The sequence below is a fragment of the Stegodyphus dumicola genome, chromosome 6 (genome assembly GCF_044657685.1).
Source record: "Stegodyphus dumicola isolate Sdum_Otavi_A_Nest chromosome 6, ASM4465768v1".
Lineage (NCBI taxonomy): Eukaryota > Metazoa > Arthropoda > Arachnida > Araneae > Eresidae > Stegodyphus > Stegodyphus dumicola.
Genome location: NC_140773.1, coordinates 112,429,185 through 112,451,469, shown reverse-complemented (window position 1 = coordinate 112,451,469; position 22,285 = coordinate 112,429,185). Strand labels below are relative to the sequence as shown.

Here is a 22,285-nt window from a genome sequence, read left to right as displayed (position 1 = left end):
AAGCTATCATTAAGAAACTCCCCAAAACATCTGACATTGAGATTCTAAAAGAAGAAATCTTGGATTTAGGAATCCCCGTTGAAAAGATAAGACAGATAACTGCCAAAAAAGATGGAGAAATAATTAAATTACCCGTTTTCTTAGCGGAGGTGAAAAGAAACGCCGATGGGTAAAAGATCTTCGACACAAAGAAACTTCGAGGGTTAGACATTCTCGTAGTAAACTACAAATCAAAGCCAGGCCCTGTGCAATGTCATAAGTGCCAGAGGTACGGACATACACGGGACCTGTGCAACTACACTCCTAGGTGCCTAAAATGCGCAGAAAACCACGAGACGCACTTATGCAAAACGCAAAAAGGTGTCCATGTTCCCATCTGTGTTCTTTGTGGAGAAGATCACATTTCTTCCTACCGTGGTTGTAAAAAATACCCAATTAATATCCAAAAACGTATTGAGGAAGAAAATACTGCGAAAGAAGCGCAGGAAAAAGCTGACAAAGATCAATTTAAACTTAATCCTGAAGATTTCCCTAAATTACCCAGCCGTAGTGCACAGGAAATCCGTGCTACCTCCCAAAATAACAATAACGCGGAAACAACCAATCAAAAAGAACATCCTTTTTTTGAATGGGTGAAAATCCAAATTATGCAAGTCAAGAAATTCTTTACTAAATTCAAGACTGCCAAGTCTATATTCGAAAAGTTAGAAGTCGGCATTGCCGCGTTTGATTACTTTTCAAGCCTGAATTATGAACTTTAGGCCCTCAACAGATAAACCGAACCTGATTTCAGCTAGTACAAGCTTTTTAAGAATCTCATATTTTAACGCAAACGGGGTTTACAGTCAACTTCAAGAAATAATTCATTACTTGAGAAAATATAACGTTGATGTTATGATGATCAACGAGACGCATTTAAAACCAAGCAATAGAACAAATATTCCCTGATACAGCGTTCTTCGCGACGACCGAAGTCATAATAGAGGAGGTACTGCCTTAATCATTAAAAATCATTTCAAGCACACCAGATTCAAAATCCCCAATACTGGAAATTTAGAAAAAACGGCTGCAGTAATTTACACAGGATTCAACGAGCCTGAAACGAGCTCATCATTGCTGCTTACAACCCTCCAAATAATGCACTCAGAGCACAGGACTTAGATAAAATTACAAACTTTAATTTTCCCACCTTAGTAGCGGGCGACTTAAATGCGAAACACTACATTTGGAACAGCAGAAACATTAACAGAAATAGCCGAATTCTTAGCGATTACGCCCAAAGGAACAATATTAGAATACTTGCTCCAGATATTCCTACGAGATATCACCACAACGGTAGCGGAGAAGTTCTTGATATCACTATCATGAAAAACATTTCAGGAACACCTTATCAGGAAGTCAAAGATGATTTAGCTTCTGATCATAGACCCATTCTTTTTGAGTTTTATGGATTCTATCCACCACTGCAAAAAAACCCAACAAAAAGTTAATTGGGAAATTTTCAAAAATCACATGACTAGCATTCCCTGCAGAATCTCAATAAATAATTGCGCTGAATTAGAAAACGCAGTTCATAATCTTAATACCAAGATTCAAGACGCCATTAAAAACGCTACCTTCACCAGTAAGAGAAATGATAGCAAAAACCTTCCGGAGCACATTTTAAATCTAATAAAGCAGCGAAATAACAGAAGAAAAATTTGGCAAATGACAAGAAACCCAAGAGATAAAACACACTTTTATCTTTCAAGAAAGATTAAACAAGAAATTATTAACCATAGATCCAGAAGTTGGGATAACCTCCTTGAAAACATGGATTTAGAACCAAATGTAGTTTGGAAAATCGCAAGATCCCTCCGAAATACCCGAGCGCAACATCTGCATCCAATCGACTACATGGGTCACACATTCTACTCAGAATCTGACATAGCAGAAGTTCTAGCAAGCAACTTAAGTAAAGTTTTCAATAAACACGAAGAAGAAAATTCCGAACACGAGGAAGAAGTTAAGCAAGAAATAGTTAATATAAAATCCCGACATAATTCTAACTTTATTAAATTCACTTCTCCAAATGAAGTTCAACGCATTATTAAAAAACTCAAAAAACGGAAGGCAAGAGGGTACGACAACATAAACAATGAGGCTCTGCAAGCACTTCCAAGAAACTGTATTGTATTACTTTGTAATATATCTAACGCATGCATTCGACTCACACATTTCCCTCAGCAATGGAAGCATTCAATTATAATTACGATACTAAAACCATGAAAAAAAACCCCATGAAGTCACAAGCTACAGACCGATTAGTTTACTCCCGGCAATAGGAAAAGTTTTAGAGAGAATTTTAAATGACCGTTTGATTACTCACCTTGAAAGATTGAAAATTATTCACGAAAACCAATTTGGATTTAGGAGAGGCAATTCTACCACACACGAAATCCTAAACTTAATAGAATATATTGCTCTAAATTTCCAGAAAAAGACCGCAGTCGCTGCATGTTACCTCGATTTCGAAAAAGCTTTCGATCAAGTGTGGCATGCAGGACTTGTGTACAAGCTTTCAAACTGCATACCCCCTAATAGCTTTCTAAAACTGATTATTTCATTTCTCAAAAGAAGAACTTTTCAAGTTAGATGCGGTGATTCTCTCTCCAGCAAGAAAGTAATGTACAAAGGCATCACACAGGGAAGCGTACTTTCGCCAAAATTATTTTGCACTTTTGTCAATGACATGCCTCAGCCTTTCTCTTCAACTGTTTTAAAGTATGCTGATAACACCGTGGTTTTAACTAACTCCCTGAACCCTCAAAATGCTGTAGACAAGCTGAAGTACCAAATTAATGAAATAGATGCATGGTGCAAGCTATGGAAGATTAAAGTGAACCCTTCTAAATGTAGTGTGATTACAGACGATATAAAAAAATTGTTAGTGATTTACAGACGATATAAAAAATTGTTCGCGCTTAATATTGACGTAAAAATTGACAATATCCCAATTCCTGTTGTAAATTCTTACAAATATCTTGGAGTGCATATTGATAGAACTCTCTCTTTTCATGATCATGTGACGTACGCGACCAATTAAGCTAACGCAGCATTCATGGCCATCTACCCGTTATTAGGACGAAATTCTAAATTGGATTTAAAGATTAAAAGAACACTTTATATAACCTTGCCCAGTTTTATTGTATGCCGTACCGGCCTGGGCTAGAGCACCGAAAACAGACAGACAGAAGATGAATGTGTTACAAAACAAGATACTTCGATCTATTACAAACGCTCCCTGGTGCATAAGAAACTCGCGGCTCTATGAAGAGTTAAAAATTCTACCAATTCAGGAACAGATTCTGACCACAACACACAATTTTTTCACAAGTATGCAAAATTCTCCATACTCTGCCATAAGAAATCTTACTACCTACGATCCCACTCAGAAGAGTGTTGTAAAACGCCCACGTTCAATCCACCACAACCCACGGTGGTGATGATGTACATAATGTAAGTATTTCGTACCTTATTTACTCACTTTTTTTTGTCTAGTTTGTGTTTAGTGTTTTGCACCAAGGGCTTTGTGATTTTAATAAATCATCTTGAGAAAGCGAACTGTGCACCGTTTTTGTGTATAGCCAAGTTTGGTGTTTTAAAATGTGCTTTTCGTGTTTCTTCAACGGACTTTGATTTTGCAAAGCCATTGAACTGTGTAATTTAAATATTTACGAACGTGGAAATTACTTACTCTCTGAAGTTCAGTTAGAATAATCCCAGTTAATTTTTTTTTTTAAATCACATGTATTTTAGATATCAGCTTTTTGCGTCTCATCATCATAACAGCTGTGCTTAAAGCAAGGATCAATCTGAATTTTTGACTTTATGTCATGTGACCTTACGATGTACTTGTTTCTCCTGCTCTATGCACGCTCGCGTAGCTGCTAACTGCGTGTAAGACTTCAGCCGCACCTACTCATGTATTTACGAAGGCATTATTGCTTAAATGGACTAATTTCAGCATCTTTGTTTAAATGCTTGAACTTTCACGAAGGAATGATTTTTATGACTTGCCACATGTGTTTCTTGGTTTTTTCGTCCCCAGGACGTGGCACACAAGACAGTGTGCCTTTGATTGAAAAAAAAATAAAGTAAGAGCCCAAGAGCCAAGATATCTACTGGTGATTACTCTTTGTAGTAGAGGCCGGACTTTAAATTTACGATCCAGATCCAGCTTATCCCTGCTTGTACTTATCTCTGCTTGCTTGTATTTCTTTGCATGTAACTCTGCATATCTCAGTAATAAATATTTGTTTTGCGAACCACGGCATTTTCTATGTTTAACAGCAGAGCGTGGTTCGTTAAAATTAGAATACACTGATAGTTTTCTGATTAAACCTTCTATTTCCAGTGTAATAATTTATCGTTCGCGTGATTTTGTTTTGGTGTTTAGTAAATAATGCCTTTATCCGGAAGTGATAGGGAAGCTTTTGGTGTTGCGCCATTTGATGGTGTTAATAACTTTATTGTTTGGTGTAGAAGAGTTCAAGCTGTATTTACTGCAAAGGAATTGGATACATTTTTGGAAACAGAAGCAATTGCGGACAGAGTTGCAGATGTTTTGAAATCGAAAAAGGCTTATGCCTTAATACTTGCGCTTCTAAGTGATAATGTTATTGCTTCTCTTCAACGTGAAGACACGGCATGTAAAATATGGAAGAAACTACAAGCTACGTATATCGCTAAAGGAGCAGTGAGTCAAATTTTAACGCTTAAACGTCTAGCTACCATAAGGAAATCCAAGGATGTGTCAATGAGACATGATTATTGACAGCATAATGAACTTGGTGAGTAGTCTACGCGTCTCAGGATCTGAAGTAAGTGACTTTGATATTATTATTTACATTTTAATGTCTTTGCCAAAGGAATATGAAAATGTTAAGACATCTCTAGAAAATCAACCAAGTGGTAATTTCAGTTTGGATTTTGTTACAGGCAAACTTATTGATTGTGAATCTCTTTTGTTTGATTATAAAAGTGAAAATTAGTATTCTAAACCAAATACGGATAACTCTGTTTTTATTAATCCTCGTAAAGAATTGTTTTGTACTTATTGTAAAAGAGAAGGCCATTCTGTTAAATTTTGTAGGAAAAAGAACTGCGTCTGTTACAACTGTGGGAAAACTGGTCATTTCAAAAGTGAATGTTTTGATAATTCTAAAAAGCAGGCAAATTCAAATAGTAATAAGTATGCATCCCCTGCAATATCTTTTATGGCTGGAAATCTTGTGCATGATCAATTTATTATTGATTCTGGTGCAACTTCTCATGTGTCTTCTCACAAGGAATGGTTTACCTCAATTAAGCCTAAGACTGGAACTGTTAAGTGCGCGTCTAATTACGAGGTTTAAGAAGTAGAAGGAATTGGCGATATTTGCGGTAAAATTAAGAATGGTGTTGAAATAATGTTAAAAGATGTTTTTTACGTTCTAAAATTAAACGGACAATTAATTTCTGTCAAAAATATTGAAGCAGCAGGTTTGAGCGTAATTTTTAAAAATGAAATAGTTTATATTGAAAACAAAAGCAAGCGTTTTAGATTTGGATATTTGGACAAATGCGGACAATATTTTAGTGATTTTTCACCAAACCTATTTACAGCTTTAGCAGTAAAGAATGATGATTTATGGCACAGAAAATTAGGACACTGCTGCGATCAAAAATTAAAACTAATGAATCTTCCTGCAAAAGAATCCTTTTGTGAAGTATGTGTTCGTGCCAAACAAAGTGCTTTGCCTATAGGAAAGGGTCCTCGCATAAAAGAATCCAAACCACTTATAACTATACACACTGATATATGTGGTCCAATAGAACCTCAAACATTCCATGGGGAAAAGCATTTCATGACTATAATTGATGACTACTCGCGATTTATGGAAATCAGACTGCCCAAAAGAAAAAGTGACATTGTTGATGAACTTAAGCTATTCTTTAAATTGAATCCAACTGTTACAAAACTGCGCTATGACAATGTCAAGGAATATGTCAGTGGAGAATTGCATGATGTTGCTAAAAGAGCAGGTGTAAAAATAGATCCTGCACCTCCCTATACACCTTTTCTAAATGGTCTTGCTGAACGAGCAAATAGAACTGTACTGGAAAAAGATACAGCAATGATACTTGAGGCGGATTTACCAAAATTCCTTTGGGGTGAAGCAGTACGTACGGCTGCTTACATAAATAATCGACTCCCAAATGGTTCAATTGACAATCGTGTTCCTTATTTTCTGAAGTATGGTGAAAATCCTGATTTAAAAAACATTCGTGTATTTGGCTGTGATGCTTATACTCTTGTGCCACCATCGCAAAGAAAGAAACTAGATGAAAATTCTGTCAGAATGATATTTGTAGGTTATTCCACAATGGGATATCGTTTAATAATTCCAGAAACAAGACGCATCATTGTTTCCAGAAGCGTTAAATTTAATGAAGAAAAGAAGACAGTAGAAAATCAAAAATATATTTCCGATAGTTCTGATTTGAGTGAAAATGACAATGATGACATTAAAAATGAAGACAAATCAGTTTCAGACACTGATAACCGCGAATTAAATGGTGAAAATAAGAAGGAGGAACAAAGAAAATCCTCAAGAGAAAAGAAACAGCCAGTTAGGTATCCTAATCCTGAGATTTACCAAGTAATATTTGCACAACAAGACACTATGACATTTGAAGATATTGTAAATCTACCACAAGTAGAACAAGAACTATGGAAAAGAGCTATGGACGAGGAAATGAAATCTATGGAAGATAACGACGTCTGGGACCTACGAAGTTTACCCCTGATAAAAGAGCTATTTCCTGCAAATGGGTTCTACGTAAAAAACGAAATGGAACTTACAAAGTCAGGCTTGTTGCTCGTGGCTTTATGCAAAAGGAAGGCATAGATTATACAGACACGTTTTCTTCAGTCATTAGAATGTGCTCTTTACGTTTAATCCTGGTAATTATCAATAATGAAGGTTTTCAAACTTTTACTTTAGATGTCAAGACAGCTTTCTTGAACGGTAAGTTAGATGAATCATCTACATGGACCAGCCAAAAGGATATGATGATATGAGTGGTTAGAAATGTAAACTTAAAAAGAGTTTATATGGTCTTAAACAGTCTCCTCGACAATGGTATCAGAAATTTCTTAATTTTGTTATTAAATTAGATTTTAAGCAATTGCACTCTGAACCATGTATTTTTATCAGAAATCTAAATCGTAAGAAAGTAATTATGGCTCTTTATGTAGATAACTTATTAATTGCAGGTTCGGATGTAAAAGAAACAAATATTATAATATCATTATTATCAAATGAATTTCAAATGTCAAAATCTGAAAGGGTCTCAGAATTTTTGGGCATTAGACTGAAATTTGAATCTGTTGTTTATATTTAGATCAGAAACCATATATTGAAAAATTACTTGATAAATTTAAAATGTCTGATTGTAAAACAGCCAAAACTCCCATTGAAGAAAAAGCTAAAGCAGCTGATTTTCAGAAAGGAAATGAATTTCATGGCCCACACAAAGAATTAATTGGATTTTTTACTATACTTAGCATATATTACAAGGCCAGATATTTTATTTGCAGTAAATTGCTTAAGCCAACTGCAGGAGCATCCTACTGATATTGCCTGGTGTGCTCTAAAAAGAATTCTTAGGTACTTGAAAAACACGTTAAATTTAAAATTTATATACAAAAACGGTGATTTGGAAAGGGAGAACTTATGTTTGTATGTAGATGCAGATTGGGGGGGGGAGATACTCAAGATAGGAAATCAATTACTGGTTACTTTATAATGTTTCTAAACTGTCCTATTATGTGGTGCTGTAACAAGCAAAAGTGTATTGCACTTTCACCAACAGAAGCTAAAATAATTGCTTTATGAAAAGGTATTCAAGACGTTTTATAGATAAAAAATTTAGTAAATGAAATTTCCAATGTTAAAAATGTTTATATTTTTGAGGATAACCAGTCATGTATCAAAAGCATTGTTATTGAAAACTTTTCAGGTAGGTTGAAACATATAGATATAAAATTAAAGTTCGCTCGTAAGACTGTTAAAGAAAATAATATTAGAATTGAATATGTACAATCAAGTTTACAAATGGAAGATATGTTAAATAAGGCTCTGTCCAAAACAAAATTCTATGAACTGTTATCATTGAGCTGTTTAAAAATTGTGTAATTCTTTTATGTTTTGTATAATGTGCGACTAAGGGGGAGTGTTGAGATATTTCTAACCGCATTCTTACTGGTTAAAAGGAAGTATAGCTTTCTGTCACGTCCGATGCATTCATTAGCTTTCGGTCAGGTCCGAATTATTCTGAAACTTAATCCCATTCTTTGTTATTTTTGATTGGTTATTTATTGTGTCTTGTTTATGATTTGTTAAACCATGATCTGTTGTAAAGTTATATATATGACCTCTGTAACCGCATATCCCTGCTTGTACTTATCTCTGCTTGCTCGTATTTCTTTGCATGTAACTCTGCATGTATCTCTGCATATCTCAGTAATAAATATTTGTTTTGCGAACCACGGCATTTTCTATGTTTAACAGATAGAAAACAGGATTTCAGGTGTCTGGTATATACCAGATGAATACGTTTTGTAAATTGAAAGCTTTGCTGATACAAGAAAATCACAGGAAAAAGGTTCAAGTTCAATATGAAGTAACGATCTGCGCGTATATAGTGACAGAACAGATGAAGATATATCAATGGGTAACTGAAATATTTTGGAACTCTGAAAAGCCCACGAGAAAGGCGGAGTTACGTATTACCCAAGTGACGGCTTAAAGAGATGATTTGACTATATTACATACTACGTTTGGTCAGCACAATACAGAAAATTGAAATGCATTGTAAAATCTGAAAAAAAAAATAGTAAACAATATTTAGAATATTATAATTTCACTGTAATTTGCCAGTAACTCTTCAAAAGAGAATTCACATGTTTCAAACAACTAAATGGCCGATTTTAAGATTTCTGTATTCAGGCTGGCAAACACTTTGGAGCCAACACAAGTAAAGTGGCGCAATAAACGCACTTGTTCTTGAAGAACGTTATTACGATGCTGCTGTTAGAAAAGCAGCGACAGCAACCTAGCCACCCATTAGATGCAGAGAATGAATGCGACGTGTCCAAGATGACATACCCGTTAAGAATGATTTAGCGTCAGACCCGATTTGTTCCACTGGCTAATATTATATTTCGATTCTCAAATTTATGTCGTCATTGGCATAAACGTTATGTAAGTATCTGAGTCATGAGTGTCATGCAAGAATCATATGAGAAGAATCAATTTTGGAATACCGTAGTTTAGAGAGATTTTAAGCAGTTATTATTTTGAGGACAAAAAGGGTAAATAACTAAACGGAAAGTTAAGAGATTATTGTAAAAAATTCATAATTTTTATTTCATATTTTTATTACATTTTCACATTTTTTATTTTACCCAAATATACATATATACATACATTTATGTGTGTGTGTAATATTTTAGAAGCTGATGTTGCAACGGGACATAATTTACGGAGTGGTAGAATGCATTAACGATGACAATCGTAGTGTTGATTTAAATGTCCTTATTCTTGAGAAGGACATTCTTAATATGAATTATACATTATAATGAACGCAACGTAGGCACCCGTTCTTGATCACATTTGTGTCTTATCTACAGCTTCATAAACAATGAATTTCGATGAAATAAAAGAAAAGTGCAATAAAAAAAGAGCAAGCAGGTTAGCAGGACGGAAGCAAGACAGGAAATGCGATTTGTCTAAGATGAAAGTCCGATTCAAAGTGATTTCGTTTTGGCTGAAATGTAATCCAACACTGGTTAACAGAAAGTTTCGGTTGGCAAATTTGAATCATTATTGGCTCAAGCCTTATGTAAGCATCTGCATGAGCGTTATGCAATACGAAATGGATTAATTTTGAAATAACTCACTTTAGAAAACTTTATTATAAGCAATTACTATTTTTAGGATAGAAAGGTTAAATACCCAAACTTAAAATAAAGTATTAATGGACCATTGTAAATTAAAAAAAGAACTTTGCTTCACATACTTTTTATTTTACACCCTTCGCCACATACGCATACATACATACATATATATATATATATATATATATATATGCACAGATGAATAGGTAAATAGAGATAAAAATATAGGCAGACAATTCTCGTTTACTTGGGCGAAAAAAAGCCCTACAAAGCAAATTTGCTTAGTTACAGTACTCGCGTTTCAGTACCCTACTTAGATATTAAAGCACTAGAAGGCTAACCCATTCAATTTCATCAAACTTAAGAACTCTTAATTCTCGATGAGAAGGTTAGACAAGCGGTACTGGTTTCGGTAGAGCACAGGAACTAAGCTTTCAGGTCAGAAAGAGAATCTGAATTTATATCCTAATTGAAGAACTTTACGAAGAAAATATCTCTAATGATGAACATCATCTTGAATGCATAAGTTGCATTAAAAAAAAAGCGTTCATAGCAAATTTTTGTTAAAAGTCTAAGTAACTTTCAAGAAATATAGCAACAATAAAATTAACGGCTTATTCTTAAGAAAAGCTTCCGATTAAGAAACTCAACGGTTTCAAAGCAAGCAGTACCAGCACCGCAGGGGGACAGAACATTTTTATCTCCAACGCTTGAAATTATCTATCGGAAATTCAAAACATACTCTGTTTTGAAATGGACACTAGCTCAAATGCTCTCGAAGCGTGTACGCATGTGTGTAGATAAAAAAAAAAAAAAAAAAAAAAAAAAGAGAAAGAAAGAAGACTTTGGGTGTAATATAAAATCTGAAAGCTTTCAGATTTTTTTTTTTCCTATATTTTAGCCCAAAGAAGCTATTTGCCAGACGAGCTATTAATTTCGTTTTGGCATTTTGCAGTGGTATACTATAAACGGCGTTTCACTTTAATTACTGTTGCCACCAAATATTAGAGGCCTGCATTATATTTAAAGAAATTAAATAATGAAGAATCTACATGGATGTATGTATATTTCTCGCACTGTGAAAAATAAACGAACTAGAGACATCAAATTTTGAATAACGTAGTCCTTCACTCGAATATGGGCATCTAGAAGCGTGAATTTGGAATTTGTTTTATTACCTATTTCATACTTTGCAAAACGTAAACAAATTTTTGATTAATAAACTCAAAGCGAACAATGGCAACACTGTACGGAAATATATATATTGTAATACTTCTTTGGCGAAATGAAGCAACTCCAATGATGGAACACAGCAATAACTTTTATTTAACACTAAAAAAAATGGCGACATACAAACAAGAAGAGAAAACACATTCTATCATTTAAAAATAAATTACATTCTTTGTGCGAGAGTCGCACGAGGCACTCGAGTCTGGTTTCAAATATTGCCATTCACAAATACCTTAATGTTCATCTATTTAAATTATTTAATCTACAAGATTTTAATATTATTTAAAGCTGTTACAACCTCTTCCCCAACGGAGAGACTTTTACCGAAGGGAAAAGTTCTGTAAATTTCGAAAGATTATAAGCTCGGCTTGCTCGATTGCTTAAAGAGAAAAGGTTATTTCTCTTATAAATTTCTAAATTTCAGACCAAAAAATTTTAAGTTTTAAACAATACTTTTACACCACATTTAAAAAGAAAGAAAAGGAGAACGTTCAAATACATTAGTTGAGCATACATTAAATAATAAAATTAATTCTAAACGTGGTTACATACACTAAGAGTTACATTACTTAATTCTACTCAGAACATCTACGTTCTTGTGCAAAGATCCTTTGCGATGAATGACCTTAAAATTATAAGGTTGTAATGAGAGTGCCCAGCGCATCAATCTAGAGTTACATTTGGCGTTGGATTGTAGCCAGACCAAAGGATTATGATCAGTTTGAATCAAGAATTCTTGCTGACCATCCAGATAAAAATGCAGTTTCTTGATAGCGTAGATGATAGCAGCGCACTCCTTTTCAGTAGTACAATAATTCTTTTCAAACTTAGTAAATTTTTTGCTTATATACAAGATAGGATGTTCACGTTGTTCATCATCTAATTGGCATAGTACTATCTATACCCATGCCATTGTCTGAGGCATCGGTTTGTATAATAAACCTTTTATCAAAATCGGGAGCATACAGAATTGGTTTCTTGCATAGCAACTCTTTTAAATTTTTAAAAGCTCTGTCACATATTTCAGACCATTGTATATTTCCTTTTTTTGTTACCCCCTTCAAAGCGTCCGTGAGGGGTGAAGCAATTTCTGAAAATCTCGGTATGTACTGGCGATAATACCCTACCAGTCCTAAGAAAGCACGTACTTCTGTTTTGGTTTTAGGTGTAGGATACTCCTTTACAGCCAGGATCTTTACTTCATCCGGGGTTCGCTGTCCTTGTCCCACAACATGGCCTAGGTATCTCCCTTGATCTTGTGCAAATTTACATTTTGATGGTTTTAGTCGTAAATTTGCTTTCTGTATTCTTTCTAGAACAGAAGTTAAGTTTTTAAGGTGCTCTTCCCAGTTTTCTGAGTAAATGGCAATGTCATCCAGGTATGGTACAGCGAAACCTTCGCATCCAGCCAGGACTTTAGTCATAACTTTGCTAAAAAAAATATGGGGCATTTTTTAATCCAAAGGGTAAACGTAGAGGCCTGAAACTTCCAAAACTAGTTACAAACGTTGCATATCTTTGGGCTCTTTCTGTTAACGGAATTTGCCAGTAGCCTCTAGATAAATCTAATAGGGTAATATATTTTGTTTTTGCTACAGTTTCGATACGTTCTTCAATATTAGGCAAAGGATAGTATTCAATTTTAGTAACAGCATTGAGTTTATGATAATCAATACAAGGCCGAGGATCCTTTGATGAAGATTCTATCAAAATCATGGGAGATGTATAGTCCGATTCTCCCGGCTTTATAATTTTAAGATCGAGCATTTTCTGTATTTCCTTTTTGAGAATTTCAGTCTGTCGGGGTGACAGTCTGTATGGCTTTATTTGTATTGGTTCGTTATTTAATAGCTCAATATCGTGACAAACTAAGTTTGTTAGTCCAAGATTATTTGAAAAACAACCAGAATATTTCCATAAAATCTTTCGTAAATCTTCTATTTGCTCGGATTTCAACCTTTTCTCGAGTTCATTCTCCTCTATGATGTCCTAGAAATTTAATATACTTGGATTGGAAGGTAAACGAGGAATGTCCATTTCTAAGTCTCCTTCCACTTCAGTTATCATATTAATCATTTCTGGTCTTTTGTAATATGGTTTAAGCATGTTAATGTGATATACTTGATTTGGCTCATTTTGTTCCTCGAAACTTACAATATAATTGGTTTCTGAAATTTTCTGCTCTATTTTTCCAGGTCCTTTCCACTGTACTTCTAGTTTATTTTGACGATTCGTTGAATAAAACAAGAACTAAATCTCCTCTAGCAAATTCTCTTTTCACTGCGTTTCGATCGTACCATGTTTTCCTCCGTTGTTGAGCTTTTTTCATGTTTTCCACGGCAAGTTCTTGGCATTTCTTCATTCGATTAATAAGTTCGAAAGCGTAACTGACAACATTATTACTTTCTTCAATCGGTTCTAGCAACTGCTCATAAAGTAAAGTGACTGGCGTTCGTAGGTTTTTGCCATGAACTAATTCTGCTGGTGTAAAACCAGTGCTTTCGTGTGTGATTGTTCTGAGAGCAAAAAGAACTGATGGTAGATAATTCTCCTAATCCGAAGTCGCTCCTATACATACGACTCTTAACACCCTTTTTAGCGTTCTATGGAATCGCTCAACGGGATTACTCTGCGGATGATACACAGAGCTTCTTACATGTTTAATGCCGAAACGCTCCAAAAATTCCTCTGTCAAAGCACTGACGAAAGAGGTCCCCTGATCTGTTTGGATCACTTTTGGGAAACCCATACGACTGAAAATCTGTAAGAAAGCATCAATCACAGATGGCGAAGAAATGTCTGTTACCGCTACAGCATCTGGATATTTGGACGACATACACAGAGCTGTAATAATATATTTTTTTCCAGTCTTCGAAATAGGTAGCGGACCAACGGCATCGGCATTTATTTTAGTGAATATTTCGGAAATTACTGGTACTAATGTCATTGGAGCCTTCTTTTTGTCATTTCCTTTTCCAGCGCGCTGACAAGCATCACAGGTTCTTACAAAATCTTCAGTTTCTTTGTAACACCTCGTCCAGTAAAAACATCTAGCAAGCCTGTCTTTGGTCTTTTTGACACCCAAATGACCAGAAGTTCCTTCGTGGCACATCTTTATAATTGACGGCTTGAGTTTTTCAGGTATAACGACAAGCTGTCTTTCAAAGCCCATTTTATCCGTCGTTTTTTTAACTAAAAGTTCTTTTCCTGTCAGACTATAGTTCTCATTTTTGCATGTACCTTCTTTAACTTCTTGGATGATTTTAGACAGTTCCTTATCAGCAAGCTGAAGTTGTGCAATTTCTTCTGAGTCAATTTTTACCAGTTTCATGAGAGCTTCATCTTCCGTATTTAGTTCCGGTAAATTATCTTCTTCAAAAACATCTCTGGATGCTTTATTTTCTTCCTTCATCGGTTCCAAGAGCTTCTCTTCAGCTATTTCTCTTTTCCTTTGAGCTCTAGTAGAGACAGCATTAACCTGGTGAGGACAACTATCAGGCTCCTTTCCTTGTTTATTCAACAGTGCAAAAGTTCGATTGCCTAATAAATACCTTCCTTTGTCAAGTTCATTTCTAATAATGGCAGCCTTAGTTATTACTCGCCCAAGATCGCAATTTAGTTCGATCTCAGCCAATGGTAAACAGGTTGATTCAAATCTAATGGCTGTTGCACCCACACATTTTCACCTGTCAGCATTTCCGGCGTGATGTATTTGCGACAAACTATATCAATACTAGCACCTGAATCCCTTAATACAGTAATTTTAAGACCATTTACGTAACCCATACTAGTATAAGGTAATAGAAATTTATCCTCTGGTTTTGCACTAATTCTGTTAAGATTAGCAGGAGATTCAGTACTATTCTTAAGTTTTGGACATTGGGGCCTTAAATGTTGATAGGACCCACACTGATAGCATTGTGGCGTCTTTCGTTTTTCATATTTATCATCTGGACGTGGACTTCTAGGTCTATGAAACAAGCTTTGCGTATTAAATCCTGATGACATTTTGTTTTCAGTTTTATTTTTATTATCTGAACTCAATTTACCTTGAGTTAGTGCATTGTATCTTTCTTTCTGCCTATCCACTACAGGCTTTTTTTTAAAGTTTCCGCAAACGTTTTCATAGGCATCAAGTTTTTCAGCTAATTTTTTAGATGAAATCATCTCTACCCACTCATCCAAAAAAATGATCTCGAATTTCAGGAGGAACTCGACGCTTAAGTTGGTCAATCACCATCAAATCTAGCAACTGATCAAAAGTCTTAACTCCTAGACCAGTCACCAATTCCTTGCAATAATTTTCTATTTCATAATTGAAATCCACCCATGTGGATTCGGTACTCTTTTGATGTTTCATAAATTTCTGCCTAAACTTTTCCGGGCTTAGTTTAAACCGTCTTAACAATAAATTCTTCACGTGTTCATAGTCTTTAGCTTTATCGGAGGGTTCTCTAGCTATTAACTGGGTTACTTCGTAAGGAAGTAGTCCTAATAAATGAGATACAAATTCTTCTTTATCAATTTTAGCCCATTCTGCTTGCCTTTCAAACAATAGCAAATATAGACTGATATCTCCTTTCTTGTCATCGAATTTCTGCATAAGGTGACGCAGCTCCGTTTTCGGCCGGATCTGTCCGGTATTTTGAGACTTTGTCTCTGCTTCAAGTCTTAATCTCTCTAATTCATACTGTTCTTTCCTTCTCCGCTCTTCCGCTTCTTCCTGTCTCCTACGTTCTTCTCTTTCCCTTTCCTCCCTCTCTTTCCGTTCTTCTCTTTCCTCCCTCTCTTTCCGTTCTTCTCTTTCCTCCCTCTCTTTCCGTTCTTCTCTTTCCTCCCTCTCTTTCCGTTCTTCCCTTTCCTCCCTCATTTTCCGTTCTTCTATTATTGTGTCTAAGACTCCTTTGACGAATACTTCATCGTAATCTCTACTTTCAACAATTTTCTGTTTTAAATCGACTATTTTCAAATCTGCAGTCACATGAACTCCCAGGTCAGCCGCGAGATTTTGCAAATCTTCCTTACGAGCTCTTCCTAAGTAAGACATTGTTTCTATGTTTAAAATTAACGAACACTGTTTTCTTTATATTTCCTCAAAATAGCTCAATTCAATTACTTTAATTAATTAATGCAGTCAGGAATCACGAAATTAATTGCACTTTCTTAAGTACGTATACCTCAAAAATGAAATATTTAAATTATATGAAGTTCATTCTCTCTACCACATTAATTGTGATTAAAATAAGAATAATAACATAGAGCAATATATATATCTACCGTCTGCACAACTAAAATGAATATTAAATATAATATCAAATACGGTAATAAAATAAGACAATTTAATATTAACAGGAAATAATAATCTGGTATCGCTAATATTGCGTTCAGTGATGAACTAATAAAATAAAGCAATTCTATATGAACAGGAAGTAATAATCTGGTATCTCTAATATTATGTTCAGTGATGAACTAATAAAATAAAAATACGCACGATTATTCGATCTTGGTCGGTGCCTCCAAAATAATTAAGACTGTAATACTTCTTTGGCGAAATGAAACAACTCCAACGATGGAACACAGCAATAACTTTTATTTAACACTAAAAAAAATGGCGACATACAAACAAGAAGAGAAAACACATTCTATCATTTAAAAATAAATTACATTCTTCGTGCGAGAGTCGCACGAGGCACTCGAGTCTGGTTTCAAATATTGCCATTCACAAATACCTTAATGTTCATCTATTTAAATTATTTAATCTACAAGATTTTAATATTATTTAAAGCTGTTACAATATATATATATAGAGAGAGAATTAAAAAGCTAGGTAGTAAGTACTATATAAAAAGACCAATTTGGTCTAAAACTTTTTTGCGCAATATGCTGCAAAATTAAGGAAATGAGAAGAGAAATTGTAGTTAGCTCGCCAAAAGGTTACCAGGAGCTGTGGCTCCAAGAAAACGTTCAACACAGTTAAAAAAAAAAAAAAAACAATGACGTTGAAGGGTGAAAAATTAGGTTACACGCGAAATAAGATGTAAAATATAAAACACAGTAAAATACTAATCGTTGGAAACATGTTAATGGTAAAAAATACAGTAAAATACCTATCGAGGTGATAAGTGAAAAGTTAAAACATATAAAAAACCGATCGATGGAACAAGTTAAAACAAATAAAAACATAAAAAATTATAAAAATTATAAAGCGGAAAATGGTAAATTAGCTCAATTCGATGTCCGACCTGGCTTTTCAAGGGAAATTTCTAGTTAAACGTTGAACCAAGCTAACTCCATTACGCGTTTCGCCGAAACAGACAATTGAAACTTTTGTGTTACGAAAATTTTTTAATAATTAGATGAATTATCCTAAAAATTTTTTTAGTCTTAATTCTCTGTTCCATATATCTCCAGCGCGCAAGACTATGTATCGGACATTCTAAAGATACGCACTTTTTAAATTATTTTATGCTATTGCTGTTAAATTCAATTTTATGGTTTACGTGCGAAGAGCATGGTGTATAATAAATAAAGATAACACACAAAACGCTCCCTTGGACGTAATATAAAATTGGAAGCTGTGATTTTATTCTTTTTCTCCTTCATTTCTCAGTATAACAAACACCTGAAGAAGATATGCCGGAAAATGTAAATGCGTTGCTACTTTTCCCGATTTTCGTGTGCATGATTACTTTTACAATCTTTAAACACCTTGGATTTTTTACAGTATTTGTGTCAGTGTATGTTTTTCTGAGATTATTCTAAGCTTTAATTTCTGCCAATTAGTTTGCCACTGTGATTATAGTTTTTGGTTTTTGCATTTGGCTTATTCGGAATTGAATATGGGATGAATTTAAAATGTATTTTTTAATATATCTTATCTCTCTTGCAGAAAATATCAGGTTTACTTGAAGTTACAGACCAAAAAGCACCGAAAGAAAATAATAAAATTTTTTGGGAAAGGAGTATTAATTGCATTACAAAATCTTTCATATAATTCCTAATTCTCCCTCTTCACCTAAAATAATCTTTTCGTGCTAAAATTTTATTGTGAAAATAGTAATAACACTTTGTATATGGCCTACATAATTCATCACTGTAATTTGCTACTAATAAGAATAATTGTTTTCCGGAATCACCTTGCTTACGGACGTACGGAGAAAGGAGAGAGATTTACACTTGACGCAGATAAACCACCGCTTATTACCTCATGAAAAAAACAAGCAAATAAAAATAAAAATAAAAATAAAATTTAAAAAAAAAATCAGATTTTAAATTACATCTAAAGGGGCGTTTTTTTAGCGTTTTGTGTGTTACCTTTATTTATTAAATATCATGTTCTTTGCCCTCAAAGCATAAAATTCAGTTCAATAGCAATGTCGCAAAATAATTTTAAAATGAGCCTATCTTTAGAATTTCCGATACACAGTTCCGCGCGTTGGAGATAAAAAGGTTCCCCCCCCCCGTACAGTGTTGCCATTGCTCGCTTTGAAATCCTTGAGTTTGTTACTCAAAAATTCCTTAAAGTTTTAGAAAATATGAAATTGATAATAAAACAAATTCCAAATTTCAAATTTGATCTTCCATATGCCTATATTCGTAGGAGGATTAAGTCATTCAAAATTCGATGGCTCTATGTGCCGTTGTTTTATCACAATGCGAGAAATATACATACATGTATGCAGATTTTTCATTATTTAATTTCTTCAAACATAATGCACGACTCTTAACATTTGGTGGCAACAGTTTGAAAAGTGAAACGGACATTTATACTGATTCAACGCAAAATCGCAAAACGAAAACAACAGTCCTTCAGGGACAAAGCCTCTTTGCACTAAAAATTCTAAATCTTCCATTTTATTAAGATCAAATAAAACAGTGCCATACTTCTACTTTTAACACATTACGTAGAAAACAAAATTTTCTTAGCTACAAAACATCTACATATTATAGTATACATGTTTTCATCGTGTATACAATTTCATCATGTATATATTTCATAACGAATTTTCATTATAACGGAAACAGCCTTTACATTCCATTGTTAAAAAGGATAAAAAAAAATATCTGAAGCCTTCACATTTTATATCACGCCCAAAGGGGCGTTATTTATTTATTTATTTTATTTATTTATTTTTTGACGTTTTGTATGTTACCCTTATTTATTAAAAAACAGATTCTTCGCACTTAAGCCACATAAAATTAAATTCAACAGCAATATCACAAAATATTTAAAACAGCATAGCTTTAGAATTTCCGATACACAAACTCGCGCGCTGGAGATGAAAAATGTTATTTTCCGTACAGTGTTGTCATTGCCCGCTTTGAAATCGTTGAGTTTGTTAATCAAACATTTGTTAAAGTTTTACAAAATATGAAATAGATAATAAAACAAATTCGAAATCTGGGCGTCCAGGTGCTCATTTTCGGGTGGGGTTGGGGCAGTACGTTATTCAAAATTTGATGGCTCTAGGTATCGTTGTTTTTTTACAATGCTAGAAACATTACTACATATATTGTTAAAGTTTTACAAAATATGACATAGATAATAAAACAAATTCGAAATTTGGGTGTCCAGATGTTCGGGTGGAGCAGTACATTATTCAGAATTTGATGGCTGTAGGTATCATTGTTTTTTCACAATGCGAGTAACATTCATAAATATATTCATGGAGATTCTTTGTTACTTAATTTCTCTAAATATAATACAGGGCGATAATATTTGGTGGCGACAACTGAAAAGTGAATTGGACATTTATAGTGAAACAACGCAAAATGCCGTTTCAAACTAATGGCCCTACTAAGAAGCTGCTATATTCACATTCTACAATTTTATTTAATCCATTTTGTAGTTATAAAACTGTATAATGTATTGAGAAATTATTTTTCATTTCTCGTATATAACTTTGAAATACGCATAGGTAAACGTATGACAAAATTATTACATAATTAATGTTAATATTAACAAACGCTGAACATGAATTCCCTTCTGATTGCTAAGGTCTTTTCTTTATAAATAAAGGAATTAAGAGAGCACGTGGAAGATAAATTATAAATGTTACTTGCATTTTGTTCAATAGTAACACCCGCCAGCGGTAGCTCCTAGATTCTGTCAGTTTTTGTCATCAGCCAGTTTTGTCAGAACAGAAAATTGCTTGTTAAGAGAAAGAAAAAATTGTCTTCGAGATGTAAGGAAAGGAGGACTAATCGGAGCGACTTGCTACTCAGATTCTATTAAAAAACTTATTACTGTGCTCATACGTTTAACTTAACTCTCGTAGTTATTAAAAACATAGCAACCTTACGATGATATGATATCCATCCATAGTCAAAGGCAAGATCAAACGCATACTACTATACTAGTAAAAGTTCGGAAATAAAATTTCTGTTTGTCTGATCGATCTTCAGCTATGTTCGCGGAAGTTACGTCATTTTCTCAAAGCCTGTAAAACACGCACAATAATTTCACAAAAGAAAGAAGCGGGAAAGCTGCTCATACGATGAGTGTACTAACAGCGGGTGAACATTACCGCATGGTTCAGTTTATTTACGTATAAAACTTTACTATTAAATTTTCCAAAATAGTGATTCTGACTTTTATTACTCCATTTCAGCTTACATACATAAGTGTCGGGTTATGAAGTCTTTCTTACAAGATCTTTTTTATTTTAAATGGTGCATTACAAATAATAGGATACATTTAAAACTGAAATATAGTACGTGGGGTGTTTCTAGGAATTGAACTGAGCTCGATTCTTAAAACTTTGGAAACATCGTACATATATTACAAAGCTATGTTATAAACGTATTTATAATTTATTAATATATATTTACTATTTATATGTTTGTTAATACAAGAATTATTATAATATTTATTTTTATAATCGCTACACTTACATAATGCTTTGATAAAAATTCTCAGCCTTTTCGATCGCATGAATTCAGCCAGGCCTTAACTATTAGTTGCCGATAGATTCAGATCTACCAATCCGGGGTCGAACAGTCTCTTCTGAAAACGTGAAATTCCCCCACCCCGAGGGGTGCTTCCATAATGGGTTAAAAACTCCTGACAGAGAAATATAATTTTTTTATAAATCTGCTTTTCACAAATCTGTAATATAGAAAAATATGACAGTTGATTACAATATTTGAAAAAAAATAGGCATAATAATTATAAAAATTACTAAATTTCTAACCGTTTCTAGAGATTTAAATTTTTGCCAAAAAATTTTTAATTTACAATTAAAGGTATTCTTTTATTTAAATTCTAGAAAGTCTGAAAAACTATAAAATGCATGAATCAAAGATTAAATATTTGATTCCGACTACCTGATTAGTTATTTAAAGACGGCAAAATAAAACACATTCCATTCTTTACAAAACCTTTCTAACAAATCTATTAATAAAACTTAAAAGTAAAATAAAGTTCTGAAGCGTTTTTTAGGTGTATTATTAAAAGAAATCGCATTCAAAGTTCCGACTGTTTACATCCCACTAGGTACTGCATCATTTTGCGCATTACATTGCCCAAAATTTAAATTATAGCCGAATAGATAATTTAAAATCAAAGCTGATTAAATTATCTTTTATGCTTTCTTCTACTTTATTTAGCTTTAAATTCATCTCACATACCATTAACTACTTTCCGACTTTTCTCACTATCATACCTTAAAAGAGCATCATTCATAACTTACAGCATTTACTAAATCATTTCAGTCAATTAATGAACTTTTAAGTGTTCTTTTAAAAGAATGCATTCTTCCTTTCTCAACAAATTCCCTCAGTTATATTTTCTGGCACACAATAAAAAATGATATTATGAAGCTCTAATAGAATGTTAAGATTTTCAAGGACAACAATTTAAAAATACATTATTAACAGCTTTCATGTTGATAATTCGTTTTCCTCAAACATTGATAAAAGCGTTACGTATAGGTGCATATACAAAACTAATAATAACATTATTCTTCAAATTTATACATTTTAATTACTTCTAAAAACAAATAACGGTCTGAAGAACTGGAGAAACGTCGAGATGTAGTATTAAACAGTGGTGTCTAATTATAAGGCATT

General features: G+C 33.7%; 1 protein-coding gene across 4 annotated transcripts in view; it reads right to left on the bottom strand.

Moving 5' to 3' along the window:
- Positions 1-22,285, bottom strand: part of LOC118182083 (uncharacterized) — a 362,084-nt gene that overhangs the window by 69,556 nt on the left and 270,243 nt on the right. The window contains exon 1 of one of the 4 annotated variants that reach the window (XM_035351368.2): positions 21,110-21,310. The exons of the other annotated variants lie outside the window; for them this stretch is intronic. The gene's annotated coding sequence lies outside the window, so the exon portion shown is untranslated. Of the gene's footprint in view, positions 1-21,109; positions 21,311-22,285 lie in introns of those variants that run through there. 4 annotated transcript variants of the gene reach the window in all.